Source organism: Bos taurus, chromosome 9 (assembly GCF_002263795.3).
Source record: "Bos taurus isolate L1 Dominette 01449 registration number 42190680 breed Hereford chromosome 9, ARS-UCD2.0, whole genome shotgun sequence".
In the NCBI taxonomy this organism is placed as follows: domain Eukaryota; kingdom Metazoa; phylum Chordata; class Mammalia; order Artiodactyla; family Bovidae; genus Bos; species Bos taurus.
In genome coordinates this window covers 19747903-19753902 of record NC_037336.1, presented here as the reverse complement: position 1 = coordinate 19753902, position 6000 = coordinate 19747903, and the positions used below count along the sequence as shown (strand labels likewise).

General features: G+C 36.0%; 1 protein-coding gene across 4 annotated transcripts in view; it reads right to left on the bottom strand.

Annotated features, from left to right (window-relative positions):
* Nucleotides 1–1583: 1583 nt before the first annotated feature.
* The window catches only part of TTK (TTK protein kinase), a 49957-nt gene continuing 45540 nt past the window's right edge, over nt 1584–6000 (bottom strand). For all 4 annotated transcript variants that reach the window (XR_009495792.1, XR_003036237.2, XR_003036238.2 and 1 more), the window contains one exon: nt 1584–5510. The gene's annotated coding sequence lies outside the window, so the exon portion shown is untranslated. The remainder of the gene's footprint in view (nt 5511–6000) is intronic.

The following is a 6000-nucleotide window of genomic DNA, read 5'->3' as shown; positions in this document are numbered from 1 at the left end:
GAAGAGCACAGTACAGAGCAACGCAAGTAGAAGCAGAGAGAACAGGTAGGAAGTTACTGCAATGATCCAAGGTGATACAGGTGGAGTAGGTAAGGACTTCGAGTTAGAGATATATCTTGAAAGTGGAACCAACAGGATTTTCTGGTTAGATAGCCTTTTCTTCTCCCTAAAATATTGTTAAATTGAATCTACTTACAAAGGTACTGGGTTGACCACTAAACATCAGGAATGGTTTAAATGTAAAATCAAATCTCAGTTTCCAAATCTAATATCAAATTGCTGATAGATCCAAAAAAAAAAAAAAAAATCCATGACAGTGTCACAGTCTTTATTTATGGATTTATGTTATTAGTTATGTTTTAGGACAAACGATTAACTTCCATTCCTTAAAAGCAAAACAGCTTTGTTGTAGTTTATTCTGAATTATGTAACACAAATTGTAGTTTATTCTGAATTATTTAACACAAAATTTTAAAAAAAAAAGAAATATTTTTTTTACATTCACATGATATTTCATAGGAATCAAAACTGTATTTATGAAAGGTTTAAATGATTTAGGAAAATGCTTATGAGAAAAGCAGGTGAAAAAACAGGAGTATAAAGTTATCAATATATTATCTCAATTGTGCAAATATGCCAACTGTTACCAGTAACTAACTCAGGGTGTTGGGATTAGGCATTCTTTGCCAACAAAGGTCCGTCTAGTCAAGGCTATGGTTTTTCCTGTGGTTATGTATGGATGTGAGAGTTGGACTGTGAAGAAGGCTGAGTGCCAAAGAATTGATGCTTTTGAACTGTGGTGTTGAAGACTCTTGAGAGTCCCTTGGACTGCAAGGGGATCCAACCAGTCCATTCTGAAGGAGATCAGCCCTGGGATTTCTTTGGAAGGAATGATGCTAAAGCTGAAACTCCAGTACTTTGGCCACCTCATGCGAAGAGTTGACTCATTGGAAAAGACTCTGATGCTGGGAGGGATTGGGGGCAGGAAGAGAAAGGGACGACAGAGGATGAGATGGCTGGATGGCATCACTGACTCGATGGACGTGAGTCTGAGTGAACTCCAGGAGTTGATGATGGACAGGGAGGCCTGGCGTGCTGTGATTAATGGGTCTCAAAGAGTCGGACATGACTGAGCGACTGAACTGAACTGATGATTCTATTTTACTTCGCAGGTAGATTAAGATGAGACTATTTTCCTTTTGTAATTAAAAAAACACTAAATGAATAAAATAAATAATCAACAAGGACTTATTGTATAGCATGGGGAACTACTTAATAATCTGTGATAACCTATATGGGAAGAGAATCTGAAAAAGAACAGATATATGTATGTATATAACTAAATCACTTTGCTGTACACCAGAAACTAAAATGCTGTAAACCAACTATACTCCAACAAAACAAACAAAAAGCACTAAATCACTATTTAGTGCTATTAAAATCACTATTTAAATCACTAAAGCACTATTCAAAAGGAAAAGCCTCCATTTTGCTTGGAGAATCCCATGGACAGAGGAGTCTGCGGGGCTACAGTTTATGAGGTCACAAAGAGTCGGACATGACTGAGTGACTAACACAACACGTAAAAGATTAGTTTATATTTATTCCAAGAGATGATATGTAAGAGGCAATTTACCAGATGTAGTCAGCCGATCTGTCCCACCAAAGGGAAGAAAGGTAGCATGCTCAATCTCCCCTAGTATGCTTTCCCAGTGTGGTTCCTAACCCTTCCCCAATCCTTCTCCACTCCTCCGTTATCTGCCTTCAACACACCCCACCCTGACTCCACCACCACCACAAACTCCATTAGACTTTTCTCCTGGGTAGAGTTAGCTAGTCCACCATTGCTCCATGACTAGTTATCACGTTCTTCATTTGCAAATGCTTTTTTAAAAAGCATATTAAACCTTTATATATATATATATATATACACACACACACACATACACATAATATGTATCTTATAAGGACATTATAATATCCCTGAACTAAGTGAAGACTTTATTACAGAGTTTGGGCTGGACCCTCTGCTCTACTTGCTTGAGTACAACTGTGTTCTTGCTTTACCTCACTGGTGAAGTTGTAGCCAGAATATAAAACAACCATCCACAATTACTTCCTCCTTACCCTATCTGTGGCTACGGGGACCTTTCTGATCTTATTCTCTCAAATGTCTAATTTAGTACATTTCTAATAATAGTATAAAAATTGGTTATATATATATATATAGGGTTGCCCAAAAAGTTCTTTATGGAAAAACTCAAATGTACTTTCTGACTAACTCAGTATCTATACATATATACACACATTTTACACACACACACACACACACACACAATTATGGCTCTACAAACATTGTAACCCAATAAAAGTTATTTCTTACTTTAACTATTAAGCAATTAAGTAGTGTCGTTACAAATACATTTTCCTCTTCAGTACAATACACTTTCTCCCTGGAGGTAAAAGTGGAGAAGTAGAGCAGAGAGGAAGGAAGAAAGAAAAGAAGAAAGAGGAAGGAGAACACCATGGAGAGCACCCCAAAGTTGCTCTTTGGGAAAAAAACCCCACCAAAGTGACACAAAAGAGAATACTTCTATTCTGGGCTTCCCTGGTGGTTCGGTGGTAAAGAATCTGTCTGCCAATGCAGTAGACACAGGTGCAATCCCTGATCTGGGAAGATCCCACATACCATGGGACAATTAAGCCCGTGTGCCACAGCGACTGAGGCCCACATGCCCTATGGCCTGTGCTCCATGGAAGCCACCACAATGAGAAGCCTGAGCACTGCAACTAGAGAGCAATCTCCATTTGCAGCAAGTAGAGAAAAGCTGACCAGAAATGAAGACTCAACACAGCCAAAAAAAAAGAAAATACTTCTACTCTCTTTGTGTTACTCCACACCCAGCAGTCCTGGGAAGCCCTGAACTACAGGATAGGAACCCCTGTTTGAAGCAAAATAAGAAAGGGTATTGTTATATCTTCTGTTAAATTTTAATTAGTGTTGTTCATAGTATATTTTTAGCTTTTTCTATTTTGAACACACAGTTATTACATTAAGCCATGTAACTTCTTTAGCCAATGAATTGTGTATGGAAGTCAAGGATGTCACTTTCAAGGAGTAATTGTAAGAGACAGTGTAAAATTTATCACACTTTCCCTTTCTGTCTGTCATGGCAACCTGAAAGTCTGGGTCTGAGAGTGTAAGGACAACCCAGAGCAATGTCCTCCTTCCTCCCCCATAGATATTAGCAGGAAACAGAATTTTATTGCTTAAAGCTATTGATAACTTTTAGGGTTGCTTGTTACCATGACAATAACCTACTCTGATTGATACAAATACTGGTTTAACAGCAAACACCAGCTTCCTTAAGGACTTCCAACAATTGAGATCAAGCAAATACATCACAAACAAAGACAGACAAAACTCACAAGAAGGGAAGCGTACAGAAGAGTCAACATAGCAAGCCTGAGACTGCTGTCCTTTAAAAGGCTTTCTTATAAGGCTGGCCCTTGGCTGAAGTCTGGGAACTAGGATTTCGGAAGGGTTCCCAGCATTATCTAAGTAGTAAGAGTGGGTCCTTGTGCCTAAACTGTGACGAACAAGCAATCTCTAAACATCAGCTTTCCTTCTGGGAGCCTAAAACTTTGGCACATCTCAGACAAAGGGTGAGTATGTGACCAGCCCCCAACAAAAACCTAAGCTGCCAACTCTCTAATGCGCTTCTGTGGTATTGTCACAAATTGCTGCTAGGAAATTAAGTGCACCCTATGTGAACCACTGGGAGAGGACCCTCGGACCTAATGTCTTGTTTCCTGTGGACTTTGCTCCACACACCTTTTCCTTTGCTAATTATACCCTTTCACTAGAATAAGCCATAACCAAATGCTGAATCCTCTGAGTTCTCTGAGCAAATCATCAAACTTGGGAATGGTCTTAGAGATCTCCAATTCAGTAAAAAAAAAAAAAAAATCACCATAAGAGTTAGAAAAAAAAAGATTTCAATGCAGAAATATCACTGGAATCGTAGGTATGAAATGTAAAATTGTTCCATGTAAAATGATTAAAGAATAATAATGTAAAATCATTAAAGAATCACAAATTTGAGGAAGAAGCAAGAAATCAGCAAGGAAAAATGGGCACATTCAAAAAATAACCAAATGGAATTTTTAAAAATGAAAAAGTTTGAAGACATAATAGCTAAGAAATTTTGAGTCAAGAAGATACGTGATTCCAAACACTTGGAAAGCATAACATGTACCAAACAATTAAAAGAAAAAAAAAAAAAGACTAGCCATATTTTAGTGAAATAGCAGATTACAAAAGGTAGAAAGATCTTAAAATCAGCTAAAGAGAAAGGCAGATCACTTATTTTGAAATAATAATGAGATGGACAGAAGAGTTTCTAATAGCAATAATGGAAACCAGGCGTACAATAATAACCTCAATGTGCAAAGAGAAAATAGGTATCAGTTTAGAAATCAGACCAGAAAAAAATGTTTATGTGAATCTTAAATAAATATTGTTTGTATAAAATGATAGTAGTCTATGGGGTTATAGTAGGATAAAACTGTTACACCACGATGCCACAGAAGTTGTGTTAATGTAGTTAAAATACATTAAAGTCATTGAATTCTCTGGCAGGAAGTCAAGATATTTGCTTAACTTAAATCTTTGTTAAGTTAAATAAGAATGGTAAAATTTAAGACTAACAACTGAAAAGAAAAAAAGTGAGATAAAATTCTAAGCCGTCAGTGGCGAAATTATGAAATAGAAAAAGAAACACAAAACTAGGAAAAAAGATGGGAAGGGTGACTAAAAAAAAAGGAAGCACAGAACAAATAGATTAAATAGAAATATAAGCATATGATAGTAGGAACACATTTAATATAATCATAATGAATGTTAATAGATTAAAGTTGTCAGGTAAGAAAGAAATTGCCAGTGACAATAAAAGGTAAAATTCAGATATATTATTTATGGGATATTCCTAAAAGGACACAGAAATTAAAGAATATATGTGTGTACGAGGCAACTATTAACCAAAGAAACATAGAAAGGCCAAGACAAATATATATTTAGAAACAAAGAGAATCCCTATGAAATGGTGACCATTATATTATATCTAGTGAAATAGTCTCAAAATACACAGGGCAAAACTGGACATAATTTAACAATCAGAAGATGTTATTTTAAACACTGTAATCCTAACTTGATAGCTTGCCCCTTGTTTAAGGGTGTTTTACTATTTTATGATATGTTATTTTTACACAGAAGATCTGATTTTTCAAGAACAAATTCAGGAGATATCAGTATACTGATTAAGAATATACACATATGTAAAACAGTTACTTTTTTAAAAAAAGGAAAAGGTAATTTAGGCCAACACTCTTAAGGATAAGCTTTAAAATCTGTACGAAATAGGAAAAAAAATCATAAAGACAGCCAACATTTGCTGGTAGTGAGTCTCAAAGGTAGCCCATGATGATCTCTGCTTCTTAGTAGTCACACCCTGGAGAGAAATTTTAAGATATTTCAATTAACAGAAATGAAAATAGAATTTATTAAAATTTATGGGATGCAGTAAAAGCAGTGCATAAAATAAAATTTACAGCAAAATTAAACAAAAATACAAGAAAGATCTACAATCAATGATTTAAGTCTGTACTTTAGAAAACCAAAAAAGAAAAGCAAATTAAATCCAAAGTAAACAGAAGAAAAAAAATTAATAAAAACTAGAGGAGAAATCACTGAAATTGGAAACAGGAAATCAAAAGAGAAAAATCAACAAAACCAACAGCTGATTTTTTTTGAAAACGATCAATAAAAATTGATAGGTTAAGTTAATCATAGGGTGGGACTGGGCAGAAGCACTGACAGCTGCACTGTGCACTAGAGGGGCCACTGGGACAATTTCACAGCTAACTTAGGGCAGGGGCAGGGGCTTGAAAACAAGATACAGCACAGTCCTGCTTAAGGTCAGCAGGGGGACAGGAGAAACT